Source organism: Hemicordylus capensis, chromosome 5 (genome assembly GCF_027244095.1).
Source record: "Hemicordylus capensis ecotype Gifberg chromosome 5, rHemCap1.1.pri, whole genome shotgun sequence".
Taxonomy (NCBI): Eukaryota; Metazoa; Chordata; class Lepidosauria; order Squamata; family Cordylidae; genus Hemicordylus; species Hemicordylus capensis.
Genome location: NC_069661.1, coordinates 33,550,116 through 33,572,305, shown reverse-complemented (window position 1 = coordinate 33,572,305; position 22,190 = coordinate 33,550,116). Strand labels below are relative to the sequence as shown.

General features: G+C 43.0%; 1 long non-coding RNA gene across 1 annotated transcript; it reads left to right on the top strand.

Annotated features, from left to right (window-relative positions):
- Window positions 1-15,377: 15,377 nt before the first annotated feature.
- On the top strand, window positions 15,378-21,838 carry LOC128325795 (uncharacterized). Its single transcript, XR_008307632.1, has 2 exons — window positions 15,378-15,436; window positions 21,575-21,838. It is a non-coding gene; the product is annotated as an uncharacterized LOC128325795 (long non-coding RNA).
- The last annotated feature ends 352 nt before the right edge of the window (window positions 21,839-22,190 follow it).

Here is a 22,190-nt window from a genome sequence, read left to right as displayed (position 1 = left end):
CATTTATATTCTGCTCGGTACAGAATATAATTTTAACAGAATGTGGTGGGGGCACCAAAGGCATACTTCACATAGGGCTCCAAAAACTCTAGAGCCACCCCTGGCCTTTTCCACTCATGCAGGCAAATGTAATGTGTGGTCCATTATTCGCTCATGTTAGCAAATGCAATATGTGGTCCCAGTTCCCCATTTAGCAGCATTCTGGTTCTGAGACTGAAGAATGTGTTGCTGAAGGTGGGTGTTCAGACAGAAGCAGGGTTCTGTTGGTACTGCCCACCCCTCTTTCCAACAGGCTGCCTGCTTGAACTGGCCACAGTGGTCTCAAGGGTGCCTGCTTGGGCCCCTTAAAACTTTCTCGTTCAAGGGAAAATAAAGGGATCAGGTTTCTATCAGTGAGGAACCAAGAATTTAGAATTACAAAGACTATGAAGACAATAAAAATAAAAATAAAAACCTTATAAATCCCTGTTCCAAGATCCTGAACTATGTTCATTGGCTTTGTGTTCATAGTTTACAGCAAGGGCTAAACAAAGGGAAAATCAATAGTGCTATTATTAAAGGTTGCACAGTGTGTGGATACACTACAATAAAGGCCACACAGCATGATGCTCAGGTTAGTGATGCCTTTAATGTCCCTATGGGTTGAATGAAGGAGGAGGCTGCAGTGCTGCCATACCAGCTTGCTTCAGCTGTCTTTGTTGCTGCTGCTCCTTTCATATTCTGCTTTTGCCATGTTTGATGGTGACTAAAGGCTGGTTAACACAAGTACACACAGATCATTAGGAGACACTTAGACATTAGGAAATATGTCTTAAGGATAAGAGAAGATTGACAGTGGAACCAACTACGGGTATGGTAGGTTCTCTACTAAAGGTCTTCAAGTAGAGTCTAAACAACCATCTCTTGGGGATGTCCTAGCTCTGGATTTCCTGCATCAAATGGGTTGGACTGGATGGCTTTCAACTATGTGCAATGGCGGATTAAAGGAGAGGCAGTAGATGCAGGCAATGCAGCGGAGAGGGTGGGTGATACTTCCTAACTCATACTTCCTAAGCTAACGTGTGCAGAAAGGCCAGAAATCAGGTGATCGCTGTCATTTGGGAGGTAGGCGGGCTTGGGTTCGGAGGTATCGCTGCCTTCTCCACTGCTTTGCCTGCTCTCTCTGCCGTCCGCAATGTGTCCCTTGCCGTCCCGTGAGTGATGCACCCACCGCCGTCATAATTTGGGAGGCAGGTGGGCACACGAGGCACTCTTGCTGCCATGCTGCTGCACAGCAGCAGTTTCGAACATTGACAAATATATTAAATTAAACTCCCCCCCCCACCTTCCTCCCATGCCACTGGGGCAGCAAATCTTTGGCAGATCTACGGGCAGGAAAGAGCTTAATCTGCCCCTGACACTGTGATTATGTATACTCGATGATCTCTTGTCTTCATTTCAAGTCTGGTAGGTGACTGCATGAATTCAGTTACTTTCATTGAACAGTCTTCAATGGGGGGGGCGGTGTCTTATGGCTATCTAGGGTTTGGGTTTGTGGCAGCTGTTTCACACATGCAAATAATCACCAAGGACTTGTCCAAACCTTTTTTGAGAAATGTAAGCACTCTTCATTTCTCAAGAATGTGCCAGAAGCAGATCTGGCCCTTTTCATTCAATTCATCTGTAGAAATGAGAGGACTTCCCACATTCTGTTCCTTTATGGGTTTGTTCTGCTCTGCCCTGAGTTCCACATCTCTTGAATCCTGATGAGAAGATTTCTAAAATTAATTCTGGACCTGGAGCATGCTGAGTTAACCTCAGTTTCTTCTACTCATCAGCACACACACACCTTTTTAAAAATTATTATTATTATTATTATTATTATTTTTGCTTCTCGCCATTACTGATGTGCGCATGAGGACTGCTAAAACTGGGGTGGGGGGGTGAGGGAGCCATCGCTTTTGATGTGATGACACATATAATTGTTATCAATTGTATCCTTTTTCTGTGTGGTGTTTTACTGAGACTGAATCCATAGAAGATGGAGTCACTGGAGAGCAAGTTGGAATGAAGGGATTCAACCAGTTCTTGCTGGGTTGGCCTCCCCTTGAAAGACTGAGGGTACTAATGGACTCAGTTCTGCTTTGTATGCCCATGTAGTGGCTAGGGGGTGCCTTTGCACAGCCTAAGCTGGTGCCTGACTCAGCCACAGCTCGTCTTGTGGTAGCAAGCATGACTTGTCCCCTTAGCTAAGCAGGATCTGCCCTGGTTACATATGAATGGGAGACTAGAAAGTGTGAACACTGTAAGATATTCCCCCCCAGGGGATGGACCCACTCTGGGAAGAGCATCTAGGTTCCAGGTTCCCTTCCTGGCTTCTCCAAGATAGGGCTGAGATTCCTGCCTGCAACCTTGGAGAAGCCGCTACCAGTCTGTGAAGTCAATACTGAGCTAGATAGACCAATGGTCTGACTCAGTATATGGCAGCTTCCTATGTTCCATAGCTGAGTTGCTGTACAAACCATGCGGTGGGCCTTGCTTGAGGTGGGTGTGAAGCTCTTGGAAGGGACCCACGAAGTTAAAGGGAGACACAGAATCTCGAGACAGTCAATGTCTTCCTCCCACATCAGCAAGTCCTGATGAGATTCGGTGTCCCCTGGAAAAGAAATCTTGCTGATCAACACTGGATTTGGGGAAGTGACTGAACCCATCATCCAAGTATGATCTAGAGACTGGTGGGTAGGGTTGTGTACAAAACTAGGTTGCCAGGTTTGAGTCCGGACCAGACTCAAACCAGACTGGGCATGTTCAGTTTTGTGCACCCCTGAACACTCCCTGGTTCGGTTCGGGTTTGGGGGGTTTGCAATTTTTTAAAAAAATAATTACTTTTAAAAAAAGAAGAAATATAACTTGCCACCACCACTCTGGGAGCTTGTCCGCAGCTGTGGAGGAGGTCTCCAGAGGTTCCCCCAGCAGCCTCCACTAAGTTCCGAAAGGCCTGGTTTGGGCGGTCTTCAGCCAGTTCTGGGCCTCACCTCTGTGGCGGTGGCCATTTTGGAGGCCACCACACATGCCCAATGGGCCGGGTCATGACCTTTTTCCATTACAGCATACTATGCAGCACTCCCCTGCACTCCTGTAGCCTGCCACAACTTTCCACTTGCTCCGGGTTCTGACCCCGAGGTGGTTGGGAATGAGAGTGCACGTGCACCTTGTGTCATCAGGGTGCAAGCGCACTCTTCATTTCCAGCCCCAGCCCCTCCCAGGGGTCAGAGCCAGCTGGAGCACTAGGAATGTGCTGCTGAGAGGTGGGAGGCTGCTGCCGCCACCATTATCATAAGCATTGTCACTACCACCACTGCTAGAGTAGGCCATACAGCATAGTCGCCACCACTGTAAGAGGAATGCCCCATGGGAACACAGGCCACCAAAGCCCTCACTACTCCACTGTCTGCCAACTCCTGTCACATAAAGGTCAATACACAATTTTCCCCCCTTCAGTTGGCCAGCAGAGCCATAGCCTAGTGAACTGCCTTATCGGCCAGCATTGTTTCCAAAGCAAAATGAAGGGGAAAGTACTTTTAAATAGGGATGTGCGAAATGTTTCGGATACAAAACGTTTTGTACCCAAAACAGCCTGTTTCAGGTGTTTTGTAGACAAAACAAAACACCCATTTTCCAGATCCAAAAGTTTTGTATACAAAACAAAACGCCCCTGTTTCGGCTACAAAACGTTTTGTTGTTTCGGACCTCCATTTTGTGGTGATCTCTGAGTCAGTCTCCATTTTGTGTTTGACATCTCTTTGAATTTCCCACCCTTCCAGCCTTCTGATTAGTGACCTAAATCAAGGGCTGACCTGCTGACAATTCCCTCCTTGTTCCCCATGGGTCTTTTGCTTCTTCCCACTCTTTACTGACCCCACATTGGCCAGGGAAAGTGTTGCTAACCCATGAGGTGCTGGGTTCTGCTGTTTCTGTGGTGTTCTGAGTGCAGATTCTCTGGTAGCATATGAGAGTGGATTCTTGTTTTTCACTGAAAATCTCATATGCTACCAGAGAATCTACAATGAACACCTCAGAAACAACAAAACCCAGTACCCCACAGGCTTGTGGATATGGGGGTGGTTGACACCCTATGTGCACTACACAACCCCTCGCCCCCCCAAGTGGAATTATGGGGCTGCTGAAACCTCCATTATTCCCTATGGGAGAAATCTTAAAGACACATAAACTTCAACAAATCACAAAAGATCAGCCCTTTGCCCAATTCCTTTGAAATAATTCTGGAAGTTTCCTTGCTCCCATTGGGCACTACCACCCACCACACACTGCTCTGGGTCATCCCTTTCCCCTTGATTTGAAGCGATACATTTGCTGGAATCTCCATTATTCCCTATGGGAAAATTCTTAAAGATGTGTAAACTTTAAAAAAAATCACACACAAAAATCAGCCCTTTGCCTAATTCCTTTTAAATTTGGGTGGTAGCTTCCACCCATTGGACACTACCACCACCACCCACTCTTTTTGCCCTGGGACCCTTTTTAAAAATCCAAATTGATTCAGATTCGGAAAATTTGGCTACAAAACAAAACAGGGCTGATTCGGATTCAGAAAATTTGGGTACAAAACAAAACGGGGATGTTTCAATTCAGATACAAATTAAAACAAGAAAATTCCAAAATGCACACCCCTACTTTTAAAAGAATTAAGCTAGTCCCATGTAGAAATAAACCCAAGCAATTACTACTGACTTTTAAACCACTGTTTCATCAAAGTTCCATCAGACATGCCGTGGCTCTGTAGTGCTTAAGACAGTTAGATCACAAGGCACTTTTAAAATAATCCAAGCCAGGAGGGAATCAGAGATGAATAGCTTATTGCTTCTAATAATGGCAAATTGCCATTCTACAGGAAGCCCTGTCACAGAGATCATGAAACTTAGAAATAAAATAGAATGGATATGATAGATACTCACTGATGGACCAATGAGATAATCAGTACATGATTATCTTAATAACAATGACCTTTTTTCAAAATTAGGCTGTAATTGTTGATACTGATGAAGGCTCAGTGCTGGCTGAGATGGCTTTTCACACATCTGTTATAAATCTGCAGGGGGAACTAAAAAGGCTCTTGTCTGAGAAGGGACACATAAGTCAATGCTCATAACATATATATATAAATAATTCTATGATTAGAGCAATCACTGTAAATAAACAAAATGATTTCCTTGATAACATGACAGACGTTCTTTTTAAAGTATGTACAGAATACAAATGATGATGAAATAACAACAACAACAACAACAACTTGGGAAGGACTCGATGTCTGGATAAAACTAACCAGTCAATAAAACCTGTCTGACTGTGTAAATAAATAATAACAATAATAATAATAGAACAGAAAGGAAATTGTCCGAACACCAAAGGCACAAAAGACCAAATGCTGATTGACAAAATGATTTTAGAAAATTGCAAGAGAAGAAAAACAAATCTAAGTGTTGCATGGATTGACTACAAGAAAACCTTTGATTCATTGCCTCACACATGGATACTAAAATGTTTAGAAACAACTGGTGTCAGCAAAAACATTCAGATATTTATCAAAAAAGCAATGAGCATGTGGAGTACACAGTTAACAATCAATGGCGAGACACTTGGACAGGTTAGCATTAGAAGAGGCATTTTCCAAGGGGAATCACTATCCCCTCTGTTGTTTGTAATCGCCATGACCCCACTTTCACAAATAATAAACAAAACAGGCCTCGGATACCAAACATCTAAAAGATCAAGTAAAATAAACCATCTGCTGTACATGGACGATCTGAAGTTGTTTGGAAAGTCCCAGTCAGAAATTGAATCACTGCTAAACACTGTCCGTATATTCAGTAGCAATATAGCAATGGAGTTTGGACTAGACAAGTGTGCTGCATTAATGAAAAATGGAAAAATAAGAAAAACAGAAGGAACAGAACTGCCCAATGGAAGCAAGATCAAGAACCTGGAAGAGAAAGAACATTACAAATACTTTGGCATTCTTCAGGCTGATAACATCGCACACACTAAAGTTAAAAGAAAAGTTGGAAGTGAATACATCAGGAGAGTTAGAAAAATCCTCAAGTCCAAGCTCAATGGCGGGAACACCATAAAAGCCATAAAGACCTGGGCTATACCTGTTATCAGATACACTGCAGGAATAATAGACTGGACCCAGGCAGAGCTAGAGAAGCTAGATCGTAAGACCAGGAAAATAATGACCATCAATCATGCTCTGCACCCCCGCAGTGATGTCGATAGGCTATACCTCCCTCGCAGCTCAGGTGGAAGAGGAATGCTGAAAGTCCATCAAACAGCAGAGGAGAAGAAAAGAGGCCTTGAAGAATATATAAAGGACAGTGAAGAAGATGCACTTCAAATGGTCAATAATGCGAAACTATTCAACACCAATGAAACAAAGCAGGCCTACAAGAAAGAACAAGTCAAGAACCGAGCAGAAAAATGGAGAAATAAGCCCCTGCATGGTCAATACTTGCACAATATAAGTGGAATATCAGACATCACCAAGACCTGGCAATGGCTTAAGAATGGCAACTTGAAGAAAGAAACAGAGGGTTTAATACTGGCTGCACAAGAACAGGCACTAAGAACAAATGCAATAAGAGAAAAAGTCAAAAAGTCAACAACACACAGTAAGTGCAGCCTTGTAAAGAAGCAGATGAAACCGTGGACCACCTAATCAGCTGTTGTAAAAAGATCGCACGGACTGACTACAAACAAAGGCATGACAAGGTAGCAGAGATGATACACTGGAACATCTGCAAAAAATACAAGCTACCTGTAGCCAAACATTGGTGGGACCATAAAATTGAAAAAGTTGAAGAAAATGAAGATGTAAAAATATTATGGGACTTCCGACTACAAACAGACAAACATCTGCCACACAATACACCAGATATAACTGTAGTCGAGAAGAAAGGAAAACAAGTCAAAATAATCAACATAGCAATACCAGGGGATAGCAGAATAGAAGAAAAAGAAATAGAAAAAATCACAAAATACAAAGATCTACAAATTGAAATTGAAAGGCTGTGGCAGAAAAAGACCCAAATAATCCCAGTGGTAATTGGCGCCCTGGGTGCAGTTCCAAGACCTTGAAGAGCACCTCAACACCATAGGGGCCACAGAAATCACCATCAGCCAATTACAAAAAGCAGCTTTACTTGGAACAGCCTATATTCTGCAACGATATCTATAACAGCAACAACATTGACAATAAAATTCTGGCATCCCAGGTCCTTGGGAAGGACTCGATGTCTGGATAAAACAAACCAGTCAATAACACCTGTCTGACTGTGTAAATAAATAAATAAATAAATAATAAACCACCTATGTACAGAGTGCTTTACAAAGTACAAGAGGCCAGGTCCCTGCCCCAAGAAGCTTACAGTCTATAATTCAAGATAGGGAGACAACAAAGGAAGGGATGGGAGACAAAGCTGGGGTAAGGACGGAAAGAATGTATAATTATTTATTATTAATAACTATTATTTGATTTTAATTATTATTAATTATAGACTGTGAGCCTTTTGAGAACCATTTCCTTATTATTCTTTCTGTACATACACTCCTTTGAGAACTTTTTTGTTGAACGGTATTTAAATAATAATGAAAATAACATCATAATTTTTGCAGTTACATTTTCTACAAGACTGTAGAGGGATCCATTCCTGAAGAACAGCTGTGTTAAAGCACACCTGCAGAAGGCAATGGGTGGCATCTGCAGTGACGCTTCTGGAATAAAGTTAGAGAGGAAAGGTTTCTAACTTTCCTCCATGCAGCCCCCAAATCTGCTGGAAAAGCCACCCCTGAGGTCTGAGGGACCCTTGGCTGTGCTGGAAGCTGTAGGGAGAAGCTGTGTGGGATGCTGTGCTGGAAGCTGTAGGGAGAAGTGCCATTTCCAGGATCTCCCCTCTCCCTGCAGCCCCACACCATTGCCAAAGTCCCTTGACCCTCCGGAATGGCTCTTCCAGTTGCAAGGAGGAGGGTGGGAGCTTGGGGAGAATTGCTTCTGTTAATTCTACACTCTGCGCACACACCATTGTGGTAGATGCTCTGCCACTGAGCTACAGCTCTTCAGGCTGCAAGAGGGAGCTCATTTGATTGGTTGGCTGTAAAAGATCCCTGCACTCAGCAGTAGATTGGATTAGAAGACGATCAAGGTGCCTTCCAGCTCTAAAACATTCCCCTCTCATTTTCTGTGTGATCTCATGGTCAGTGGCAGCCCAAAACATCTGTGCACCTGAGGCAGGTCACCCAATGCTGTTCCTGTCTGTTTTCCCAAGCAGCAGGAGGAGGAGGCAGGTGAAGCAGTGAGGGGCAGCGGCGGGGGGGGGGGGGGGGCGGGAGTTGCCACCTCCTGGTGCCCAGTAATCTATCTGCTACTTGAGGCAACCACTTCATCTCGCCTCATGGAAGAGGACTGCTCCTGGATCAACTTTTCTATCTGATGGAGATATTTTTAAATTAGGACCATGAAGTCATGTTAGCCCCATCTGCAATGTGAAGGGGTACAGCCAAGATACAGGTTTACCACTTCCATGACAAGCAGGCCTAAAAGTTCATCCTGGGGACATAGGAATACCATATTTTACGGACTATAAGACGCTACCGACTATAAGACGCACCTTAATTTTAATCCAGTTTTTCAGAGTTTTAACATATTAAACTGTTAAAACATATAAGACGCTCCTGAATTTTGGGGGATATTTTTCGAGGAAAAAAGTGAGTCTTATAGTCCATAAAATACGGTATAGGAAGCTGCCTTATACTGAGTCAGACCATTGGTCCATCTAGCTCAGAATTGTCCTCCAGGGGTGTACCGTCCATTAGGCAAGGGAAGACAGTTGTCTCCCAGCCCGCTGCTTCAAAGGGCCCCCCCAGAGGCAAGTCACATGATCCATCCCGACTCCCCAGCACCCACCCGATTGCAGCGCACTGCCCGGGCTTCCTTCAGTATTCCTTCCTGGCTAAAATCTTTTCACCCATCTTTTCACCCAAGCTTTCTCAGCTTCCTAAATTTTTTATTTTTTAATCTCTGGGTTTTTTTAAAAAATTGTTAAAATTGTTTTAAGTTTTTGTAAATGTTTTTAACTTGTTTTATGCTATTATTAACCACCCAGAGACAAATGTTTGGGGCGGTGTACAAATTAGATAGATAGATAGATAGATAGAACGAACCCCACCCGACCTTATAATTGGCTCCAGGGAGCTGTAGTGACAGAACTGACCACTAGAGAGCTTTGAGAAGACAAACACAAGCAGAACATAATGCTCAGCTTCAACAGGTTCACTAAACGGAGTTTGGGGGAGACCCGGAATGTTCCGCCTTAGCGGAATAAGCTGTGATAAGTCAAGAAGTATGCTAAGCGTGCTCTGATTGGCTAGTTGGCATGGTACTGGGTCCCACCTCTTGCTGAGGGACAGGCCTGACTGTGCGCAGCTGTAGTTTGGCTCAGGGATGGGCCCAGCGAGAGAGCGGACAAGGGTAAGACGAAGGGATGGGGTGTGTGTCTTTGGGAGTTCTGCAGCTGGGAAGGGGTTTAGTTCAGATGCGGGAACGGGTGACTGAGACTGAGGAAGCTCTGGGTAAGGCTGCGTCAGGGTGGCTGAAGAAGAACCCAGGAATCCTGGTATCTAGCACTTGTCTGTCCCCAACCCCCACTCCGCAGAAGTAAGCTTCCTGTCGGTTTGCACATGTAGAAACTCCAGCCGGGGTTGCCTGGATACAAAATTCGTCGGTTGGAAGGTGCCGTTGTCTCCGAGACATTTTGCTAGAAGGATTATAAATCCAATTGAGACTCAGAGTTCCTGGGTTCTGGCTACTACCCCAAACACAGCCGCAACCCCCCTCACCTTGCTTTGCTCTCGCCTCATTCCACCTCCTTGCCCCAGCAGAAGGCAACATGCCACGTGTAGCCAGCATGTATTAGCCGCACCCACCCCACCCAGTTCATCGAGGCGGCCGCTACTCCTGCCTTGCTCACAGACGCATCTGTTTTGTAGGCAGGGAGCCTAGGCCGTGAGGGCGCATTCACACATGTGCCCTCATTTCCAGGAAGCTCCTGCCCCGGCAGCAGCCGAGGTACTTGGAGCAAAGTCGTCTGCAAGCAGCAGAATGTTAAGTATTTGGTTAGAGATGCTGGGTGAAATGGCAGGCCAAGCGTTGCTCTAGTAGCCGCTGACAGGGGTGGGGTAGAAGGACTACTGGCTCACCCCCTAGCAGCCATACCCTCAGCTGCGCAGCAGCTTAAATTTACAAAAAATTACAAAAACAACAACACGGAGGTTCGCGGCAGGGGGAGGCAAGAGGCAAGTAGTGGGAGGTTTGGTGTGGCAGGGTGGCTCTTTCCATCTTTCTTTTTTAAACTCTCTCTCTCTCTCTCTCTCTCTCCCTCCCCTCAAGCCTGCACCATCCCCTTTTCCTATCCCTCTTTTCTCTCTGGTCAAGCCTCCCCTATGCCCTTTCTCTCTCATCTTCCACACTGATGGAGTTTGTGTTGAAGGATCAGAACAGTGTGTGGTGAAGGATCAAGGTGTAATTTTAATCAAAATTTCAGAGCAACTTCTCTTATTTTTTTTCCTTACCAGTGCTCCATGTTAAGTTGGGTGATTTGTATGAATAATAAACTGTGAAACCATGGGGACTTGTATTATTTTTCCTTACAAATGCACTATTTTCAAGTTTGTTTGTGAATGATCAAGAAGGCTGTGAATCCATGGAGGAGCCTCTGCTGTTTTTCTTTTTAACAAGTGTATTTATGTATCTTATTAGAATGAAATTTAATTTTAAATTAATCTGAGCCTGCCAACAAAAGTTAAATTGCAATTAAATTCATTTAAATTTGACTTAGTTAATTAATATTAAGTGTTACTTTAATAATCAGCACCCTAAAGATTGACCTTGGCCCCCACACGCCAAGTCGGGGGGGGGGGCATTTTAAAATCTCATCTCTGGGCCCACTCCAACCTTGGTATACCCCTGGTCCACACTGACTGGCAGCGGCTTCTCCAAGGTTACAGACAGGAGTCTCTCTCAGCCCTATCTTGGGAAATGCCAGGGAGGGAACTTGAAACCTTCTGCTCTTCCCAGAGTGGCCCCATCCCCTAAGGGGAATATGTCACAGTGATCACATGCAGTCTCCCATTCCAACACAAACCAGGGCAGACCCTGCTTAGCAAGGGGGACAATTCATGCTTGCGACCACAAGACCAGCACTCCTAAATCATGCCCAATTTCCTGCAGCTCACACTGTAGGGAAACATTGCTAGTGGCGAGCAAACTCTTTTTTCAACTAAGCTTGTCTACACCATTCCTGATATTCTCACTGTGTTACCCTGGAAAGCTCAAAAGCACCGCAGAGTTCCCAGGAAAACAATTTGAATTTTGAAAACCACCAACCTAAAGACAAATAGCTCAATATGTGATGAATGCAGATGTGCCAGCTGCAAAGTCTCTACCGGCCTTGCTGAGCAGATGATCGATCAGAGGTGATGATGACAGGAGTGATGGAGCTTTTTATCTGTAGGTTGAAGGGAAAGAAAGCGCCTGGCCTGTAAGTTGTCCAACTGTGGATGAACACCAGATGTGCATTCTTAGAGACTGCCTGTGATCTCCCCAACTGTGTCGGGCTGTAGAAATTGCTCAGAGATGTCTGTTTTTAAACAGGAAGCACTTAAACTCAGCACACAATTTGTACACAGAGGTTACCTTATCAAAACTTGTCCATACAGCAGTCATTAGAGCTTCTTGAAAGTCTAGGAGGGGAGCATTGGCATTAGAAAGTAGGAACACCTCCAGAGACAAGAGTCAAGGTAAAGTACAGTGTGCCGTCAAGTCTATTTTGAATCCTGGTGCCCACAATGCCCTGTGGTTTTCTTTGGTAGAATACAGGAGGGGTTTACCATTGCCTCCTCCCACACAGTGTGAGATGATGCTTTTCAGCACCTTCCTATATTGCTGCTGCCGAAACAAGAGTAGTGATAAGATATTTTGGTGTATCGAAATTATCCATGTGTCCTATCATATTAAAAACATTATCCTGAAACACTGACATCTTATTCAACATCTACCAGGCTGTACTCATCCCAATACTGGATTCAGGAGGGGGCTATCTCTCAAGAACCTACTGGTTAGAGCAGACATAGGACATTCTTTAGGTCCGCATCCTCCACAGAGCATGGGTAGTTTTAAGTCTGGTAAATGCTCATCATGAGCATCACAGTTGCGTCCCACTTCTGCAGGGGTGAGGGACCGATTAGAATGGCCTGTCCAAAAAGGTTATTGGATCCAATAGGATACCAAGAAGCCTTGGAAGGATTTAATGTTGGCTCTGCTGGTGATCCGGTTGATGCCCTGGTGGGGAATTGGGATAGTCAGCTCACCAGGGCAGTAGACATGATTGCTCCTAAGCGTCCTCTCTGACCCGCTTCAAAAATGGCTCCTTGGTATACGGAAGATCTGCAGGAGCTGAAGCAGCGAGGTAGATGACTGGAGCGCAAGTGGAGGAAGACTCGACTCGAATCCGACAGATTGTGACATAGAGCGCATTTAAAAATCTGTGCTCAGGCTATATGTGCAGCAAAGAAGTGTTTCTTTGCTGCCTGTATTGCTTCCACAGGCTCTCGTCCAGCTGAGCTATTCAGGATTGTGAGGGGGCTAGTAGGGCCTCCTACTCCCCTGAATCAGAATTTGGAACCATCAGTTGCCCACTGTGATGCTTTTAATGAGTTTTTTGTGGACAAAATCTCTTGTATTCAGGTCGATCTAGATTTAGACTCCACATTTATTGCAGTGTCAGATGCAGAGGTATCCAGCAACTCCTCTTGTGTGGTTAGACTGGATCAATTTCAGTTTGTGACTCCTGAGGATGTGGACAAGCTGCTTGGAACAGTGCGTCCTACCACCTGTCTGCGTGATCCTTGCCCAACATGACTTATACTATCTGGCAAGGGGGTTGTTGTGGAGAGCCTGATGGCAATTATAAATACCTCTCTGAGGGAGGGCAAGATGCCTCCTTGTTTAAGGAGGCAATTATTAGACCTATTCTTAAGAAGCCTGCCTTGGACCCCTCGGAGTTTAATAACTACAGGCCTGTCTCCAACTTCCTATGGTTGGGCAAGGTGATTGAGAGGGTGGTGGCCTCCCAGTTCCAGGCAGTCTTGTAGGAAACTGACTATCTAGACCCATTTCAAACTGGTTTTCGAATGGGCTATGGGGTAGAGACTGCCTTGGTCGGCCTGGTGGATGATCTTCAATTAGGACTTGACAGAGGAAGTGTAACTCTGTTGGTCCTTTTGGATTTCTCGGCCATAGTATCCTTTTGGAACGTCTGAGGGAGTTGGGGGTGGGAGGCACTGCTTTGCACTGTTCTGCTCCTACATATCTGGCAGATTCTAGATGGTGTCGCTTGGAGACTGTTGCTCTTCAAAATCTGAGCTTTTATATGGGGTCCCTCAGGGCTCCATATTGTCTCCAATGCTTTTTAATATCTACATGAAACCGTTGGGAGAGATCATCCGGAGATTTGGCGCTGGGTGCTATCAGTATGCTGATGACACCCAAATCTATTTCTCCATGTCAGCATCATCAGGAGATGGCATATCCTCCCTGAATGCCTGCTTGGAAGCAGTCATGGGCTGGATGAGGGATAACAAACTGAGACTGAATCCAGACAAGATGGAGGTACTTATTGTATGGGGTCGTCACTTGGGAAGCAATATTGATCTACCTGTTCTAGATGGGGTCACACTTCCTCAGAAGGAACAGGTACGCAGTCTAGGAGTGCTTCTGGATCTACACCTTTCCCTGGTTCCCCAGGTTGAGGCAGTGGCCAGAAGCGCTTTCTATCAGCTTCAGTTGAAACACCAGCTGCATCTGTTTCTTGAGGTTCATGATCTCAGAACAGTAGTACACTTGCTGGTAACCTCCAGACTTGATTACTGCAGTGTGCTCTAAGTGGGGCTGCCTTTGTACGTAGTCCGGAAACTACAATTCGTACAAAATGAGGCAGCCAGGTTAGTCTCCGGGTCATCTCGAAGAGACGATATTACTCCTATATTACAGGAGTTGCACTGGCTGCCAATAAGTTTCTGGGCAAAATACAAGGTGCTGGTTGTAACTTATAAAGCCCTAAACAGCTTAGGCCCATGGTACTTGAGAACTTCTTCTTCTGCATGATCCCCATCGTCCACTGCGTACATCAGGGGAGGCTTGTCTGTGGCTACTTTCATGTCGCCTGGTGGCCATCCAGGGACAGGCCTTCTCTGTTGTTGCCCTGAGACTTTGGAATGCGCTTCCTGTGGGAATAAGAGTCTCCCCATCTCTAGCAGCTTTTAAAAAGTGCCTGAAGACTCATCTTTTTACCCAGGCTTTTTAACTTTTAGATTGTTTATTGATTTGTTTTAAACTGTTTTTAGCATGTAATTGATTTTAATGTTTTGTTTGGTGTTTTGTTGTGAGCCAACCTGAGACCTTGGTTTAGGGTGGTATACAAATATGTTAAATAAATAGATAGATAAATAAATGTAGGCATATACAAGGAGGTCCACAATTTTCACATTCAGGCATAGGTAAAACTTTTATTTTTCATATGTTTGGAGCCTGCAATACAAAAAATGTTATCTATATGCTTATATGTCCTTGTGGCTTGTGGTATATACATCAAGGCACTCAGCCTTTGAAAATCAGGATCCAAGAACATAGAAGTACTTTTTAAAACAACACAGAGGATACTGTTCTTGTAATGCATGTTTGTGAATATCATTACTACAGGGATTTCAAAGTTATGATAGTTGGTCAAGCACAACCCTATAGGTTTCAGAAAATCAATATACGAAAATTATATTGATTATAATTTTTATATTATTAAAAATTATATCAACTGTGTTTCCTTCAGGCCTTAATGATAGCTTGGACTTTACTGCATTTCTTTGATGTCTCTTTAAGAAGCAGAAGAACTCTGGTGGCTATTTCAGAGCACAAGATACAGCTGTTGGTTCATTGACCAACTCTTTCAATCCATTTGCAGGGAACAGTCTTATTCTTTACAATAAGAACTTTGGAGTTTTAACCATTCTCTTATGGTGAAATCGTAAGTTAGCTTCTTTGAAGAGACATATAATATTTATATTATGATTAAGGATAGATCAATGTCTTTTTGACACATGAATTGTATCTCTTAGTGTCAGACCAACAATAATTTATAGAAGCACAAAGTAGCATTGAGTCCTGCTCCTTGGAGCAGACAACAAAGTGAGTGCTGATGCAAGAATTTTTGACTTCTCTGTATCTCGATTTGTGATACTTTAGTGGTTATATTCTGTATTTTCACTTTAAGATTCCAATTGAAATTACTTGAAGAGCAAACTGAAGAAGTATCTGAAACTTCAGAGCAGCACTGTGAGTCATCTTCACTTGTACATTCTTATAGAGATACTCCATTATTAGTCATCTGTATATCCTCGCATTTTGTTCTTTATATAATTACTTATTTTCCATATTATTCAGGAATTTGTTATACATAATTTCTGTTATCTTTGATACTGAAATATAATTCTCTGTTTATTAGGTACTTTTGTGTGATATCTTTATCTGTACTTGGTGCCTATCCTTTTAATTTTATTTATTATTTATTTTTTACATTTCTATCCCATTCTTCATCTGAGGAGCTCAGAGTACATGTTTATTTTTATCCTCACAACAACCCCGTGAAGTAGGTTAGGCTGAGAGATACATGACTGGCCTAGAATCACCCAGTGATCTCCCCATCTGTGTTGGGTTGTTACTGGTTTATAGTGGTATGGGCTTAGAAATACAAATTGACTCATACAGATTTACAATCCGAATCCACATGACACAGGGGGGAAATGGAGGAAGAGAGGGAGGCCAACTTTTTGGGAATGCTTTGTAGAACAGTGTAAAACTGCGGGTGGGGGTGGATTCTGAACGAAAGCATCCAGCAGCCAAGACATGGTGCCTGACTTTCTGCCTCCCCATGCTGCAATGCAAGGATGCTACCACACTGTAGGAAGTGTCAGCTGATCTGTAGGAACTGTCAGTTGTCCAATCCCAGTTTAGCTAGACCTATAAAAGTAGGGATGTACACAAAACTGGGTCTTGTGGTTTGATTTTAATTAGAACTGAACTTGAACCAGTTCTACCAGTTTGGGTTCTAAACAGTTTGGGTTCTAAACTCTATGGGTAGCACCCAGGGGTGCCAAAGTGGGGTGTGTGGTAGGCCCTCCTGGGTGCCAACTACCACCCAAGCCCCAAAGCAATTTGTCAAAGGGGTGATTTTTAATGATTTTTAAAAGATTTTTTAAGTTTTATTATTTGTTCCATAGGGAATAATGGGGATTAGATTATTTGATGTCACATAGATTTTACATAACGAATCCCTATGAAGAATCTATGAGCCATCAGAGAATCCACATGTGTTGGATTCTCTGATGGCACGTAGATTCTACATAGGGATTCATTATGTAGAAAAAATGGGCAAAAGGCCTGAAGCTGTCAAATCTGTTAGCTTGGCTAACCCAACAGGATTTACAACTCCTTCAGCTCTCCCCCTGTGAGTTAAACAGAAAGTAGCAGCGAAACTGCATGGAGGAAAATGAAAGACTCACAAAGAAAAATAGTAGTAAACAAATCAAGTCCCCTGAACTAAACTAGGTACCCCCCTCTACGATAACTGAGTAATAACTGAAAAGAAAACACCAGAGCAAGGAATGAATAGAACAAAGGACACCAGAGCAAGGAATTAATGGGACAAGAAACACAGAGCAGGAAAGAACAGAACAAGGACAAACTGGAACTCGAAAAGTTGAGGAATTCTAAATAGGAACATGGTCTGCGGTAAGCAAAAGTTGCTAACAGCATCTGTGCAAGTCACAGACTGCTTAATATATGGCTCAAGAGAACCAGCAGCCAATCAGGCTTCCCTGAGTCAGCCTTTCTACTTCCTCTCCTGTGATATCCTGCACCTGTGTGTCTCCAACTGAGCCTTCCTCTTGAGACGTCTTCTCAAGACAGGTGAAATCCCAGCCTCCTACTGATCAGCCTCCTCCTCAGTCCTCATGTCTGGCAGCTGTTCCGATTCCTCAGCTCCAGAGTCTGGTCTCTCTGCCAAATCCTGTTGCTGTGCCTCTGAGCCCTCCCTACCAACTGAGTCGTCCTGTTCCTCCTCTCTCTTCCGAGTCAGAGGTCTGAGCCATGACAGAAGCCAGGCTAGTAGGCTGGGCAAGCAGGAGGGAGGATTAGGGTCCCACCATGCACTCACTCACTACACACCAAAAATTTAAGCAGGAAATAAAATACTTAAATATTGTTAATTTTTTGTTTTGTTTTGTTTTGTTTTAAAAGAGGCACAGACAGGACTTTTTGACAGTCAAAATGAACAGAAGAAACATAAAGGTGTATAATGAATCCTCATAGGGATTCATTATGAGGAAAAAAATTTATACACCAAAGAATCCAAACACTTGAAAAATAATGACTGCACATTTTGCTCCATAACTCCACTTCTACAAGGGCTAGAGCTTAGTTTTTTTGTTTGTTTGTTTTTTTAATGAAAGCTGGGGATCCGTTTAAGGGTTAGTACATGGCAACTTCGAATCCCCATTGTTTCCTATGGTGGAAATGTTCAAAATCACTAAAAAAAAAAAATCATTAAAAACCAACCAAGTGTCCTGCCTTGAAATTTGGGTGGTAGGTGGCAACCATGAGGACCTAGCCACCACCCAAACTGGTGCTCCTAGGACCTTGTTAAGTGGTCCTAATTGATCTGAATCAAATCAAAGTAAATACAAATCGAATCTGGGGTGATTTGGAGGGGTAGGTTTGGATACAATACAAATCAGGGGTAATTTGTTTTGGGCACAAATCAAATCAAAAAATCAATTTGTGCCCATCCCTACAAGCTACTCTAGAATAGGTCTAGGAACTAGGTCATTCCAGAATCAGGATCCAGAATGACCTATTTGCTAATACACAAGGCAATCTCACTTTTATTTTTCCTCTATTTTGTTATGTTTACTGACCATGTTTTCCTCCCAGCTCTTCAACTGATTAGTGTGAAATGATGGAATCAGATGAGAATGGTTCAAAACTAACATTCAGCTGTTCAGTGCTTGTCTTTGGCTTAACTAGAAACTAGTTTTCAGACCTCACAGTTCTTCCTCAGGCTCATGCTTTTAAAAGTTGGATGACACCTCTCTGCTTTTTTTTACTTGCAAAAAGAAACTAAACAAAAAGGAGCTGCCAATATCATCTTCCAGATTCAACTCTGAACACTCTGGAGTTGGAATGAAAGTACCAATATTCTATCACAATCAACCTAAACACCATCTAAATCCAACAGTATTACCAATTTAGATAATTCCTGCTTAATTTGGATTTTTTGTTGGACACCCACACTCTCATGAATCTAATGCTACCATGAATTGTGAGCTACTTTCTTCATAAATATCTGCTCAGCTGAGCAATTACCAGTCTCCACATGGGTATTTCTTTTGTTTCCATTGTGATACTGCAAATCACTTATTCTGGTAAGCTTAACAGGTGTTTTGTTGCATTACTAAAGCAATAAGACACCAGATAAATCTTACATTAGAAATAGAGGAATGTAATTGCAACAAGCAAATCTCGCATTCTGATAGGCACTTTAACTAGGAAGCTGCCTTATACCAAGCCAGACCGTTGATCCATATAGCTCAGTATTATCTACACAAACTGGCAGCAGCACTACAGGGTTTGAAGTTGCAGTGGGGCAGCAGTGGGGTGGCGGCAGGTAGAAGGACCCCCCTGGACCTTTTGGCACCACGGTTTGCAACAGGTATAACTTTTTAAAAAAAACTTTAATTTTAACTCGGGTGAGGGGCTCCAAAGCCCTTCAAGTCCGGGCACCAAAATTACCTAATAGCACCCTTGGCTAATGCATATTTGCATATATATACCTGTATTATGTTTGTTTTATTTATTAACATATTTTTATACTGCCCAAAACCTACATCTCTGAGCGGTTTACAATAAGATAAAAACAAAAGTAAAACATTAGTTAAAAACAAAAACAAGAAATTTAAAACACAATTTAAATTTTTTTAAAAAATATATATTCAATATTAGCCACCTAATGGCACAGCAGGGAAGTAACTTGCCTAGGGAGCAAGAGGTTGCTGGTTTGAATGCCAGCTGGTATGTTTCCCAGACTAAGGGAAACATCTATATCGGGCAGCAATGATACAGGAAGCTGCTGAAAAGCATCATCTCACACTGTGCGAGAGATGGCAATGGTAAACCCCTCCACAGGGCTCTGTAGTCACCAGGAGTCAACACCCACTCAATGGCACAACTTTACCTTTTTACCTGTTATATACTTGTGAGTTGCTGTTCGTGCTCTCAAAACCCCACATGTTAACAATACTGTGTGTGTTTCACGGTGTGTGTAGCAGGAGGAGGCTTAACTTGCAGCAGTGGGGTGGGGGGTGGGGCTCCAAAGGCCTTTAGGTCCAAGCTCCAAAATTACCTAGGTGCACCTCTGGCCTGGAGATGTCTGGAAGTGAACCTGGGTACTTCTGCACATAGAGAAAATGTTCTTCCATGAGCTACAGTCATTCCCCATTTGCTAGATTTTCAAAAGGGCAAGTGACCATCCTATAGGAAAGGATTAAAAGACATAACGGGATAAGAACTTAAGAACAGCCCTGCTGGATCAGGCCTAAGGACTATCTACTCCAGCATCCTGTTTCACACAGTGGCCCACCAGATGCCTTTGGGATTGGGAAGCCCTCAGACAACAGCTGAGGGGCATGTCCTCTCTCCTGCTGTTGCTCCCCATCAAATGGTATTTAGATACATCTTGCCTCTTAGGTGGGAGATGGCCTATAGCCCTCAGACTAATAGCCATTGATAGACATGTCCTCCATGGATTTATCTAAGCCCTTCTTAAAGCCATCCAGGCTGTTGGCTGTCACCACTTAGTGTGGCAGAGAATTCCACATGTTAATTATGTGTCATGTGAAAAAGTACTTCCTTTTGTCGGTCCTAAATTTTTTGCCAATCAGTTTCATGGGATGACCTCTGGCTCTAGTGTTTCACCAGTGGGAGAAAATTTTCTCTTTATCCACTCTCTCTCTCCACACCATGCATAATTTTATAGACCTCTCATGTTGCCCCTCAGTCCTCCCCTCCCTGAAACTAAAGAAGCCCCAGGTGTTGTAGCCTTGTCTTGTAAGGAAAGTGCTCTAGGCCCTGATCATCTTGGTTGCCCTCTTCTGCACCTTCACCAGTTCTAGAATGTCCTTTGTGAGGTATGGTGACCAGAACTGTACACAGTACTCCAAATGTGGCCACACCATAGATTTGAGTAAGGGAATTAAGATATTAGCAGTTTTATTTTCAGTCCCCTTCCTAATGATTGCAAGCATGGAACTGGCCTTTTTAAAACTGATGAATGTTTAGAACAAAACAGACAAAATGCATTTTGATTTCCGGTCTGCAACTGGCCTCTTATAGGAAAGGAGATATTTGGGAAGGATTATAAATGTTTCTATTTCATTTATATCCCCCCTACTTTTTTCCTATCGTGAAAACCATGATAATCCTAACTGGCAAGAATTTAGTCTCATACCTATAGCACCACGACGCTTGCATTTTAACTTAAACTTAATTAATTTAAGGCTTAATAGGTTAAAAGGAAGGTTTTCAATCTCCAACACACCGAGTGAACACCTCTAATTTGTGCACATGTATGCATCTGTTTTTCCCATGGAGAGAAAACACATCAGAATTGGCCCCGAATATCATGAGACATTTTTCTCCTGACTACCTCTGGCAGCTTATCAAAACAATGTCTTGTACGTACAAAGCAACAAAAGGAACAGGTGGTGCTGTCTGTCTGGATTTCTACATTACTTCTTAAAATAATTATTTGTTTCCCTCCTGGTTTGAAACAATGACCCAGTGACATACGGAAAGTCACCAAAAAGTGATTAATCTGAATAGCCTCCCAGACATTGGACATTTCCTCCATGTCGAATTAAGGCAAGACCAAGGGAAACATTAAAAAAAAATAAGTAAAAGAGCCTGTCAGGACCTACAAGCCAAACAAGAGAGGATTTTCAGATCCTAATTACAGAACATTTCTCTTTTCTCTTCTTTCTGTCATTCTTCTAGATTAATCTTATTTTTTCTGAATAACTAACACAGAAGGCTAATAATACAAATTCTTTGCTATGCCTTCAAAGGTTAATATAGTATAGTATTGATTGGCTCCTTCAAGCACTAATTAAACTGGGCAAAATAAAACTATTTATCTTAGTCAGATCTATAGCCTGCCCTCTCAGGGAGAGAAATAACATTGCTATAATATTCCTTCAGACAAAACCTCCCATGAGAGAGGTCACAGTTATTCTAATTAAGTGTATTTGCTCATATTCATTCCTCCTTCATCCATCTAGAGACATTAGTTTTATTTTTATAACCTCAATTTTAAATTTCCAGGCAGGTCAGATAAGTTGTATACCTCTCTTCTTCTTTCAGACTCCAACATGGAAATTACTCTTAATGTTGAATTTTTTTGCTCCAGGGCCTGTTCCATTAGAAGTCAGATGGTTAAATCTGTAATTTGATTCCCACCCCGGAGAAGTGTTGGTCTCGGAGTATTGATTTAGTGTGTCTGTAACATTGTAAATGAGTGTGATGTAAGCTGTAAGTTGTATTAGTTTTTCTGTAACTCTGCATTTTTTTCCTTGTTACTATTTGTTTTCTGGTCTCGGACCATAATAAACTTAATCTTCATCCATCTCCTTCCTTCTCCACTATAATCTGCAACTTCCCTAAGACCGTCTTTTTATGCTGAGGCTGTAAAGCATCATTTTAACATTCTTTGTCCATTTGAAGAGTCATGACTTCCCTTCTTACTCTGCCACCCCAAGGGGTAACATGATGAGCTAGATGGCATAGTTGTTTAGTTATTCTAGTTTTACCGTTGGGACTAAATCCACTCGCAACTAAATCCACTCTCAACCAAAATCTGTAATGCCACCACCCATAGCTTTAAAGAGTAGTAAGACTTGTATGTATTATAGAGCAGGGCAGTTGCTTTGGGCGAGGGAGCCAGTTAGTGTACTGAGTGAGACTGGGCGTGTCCAGTAGG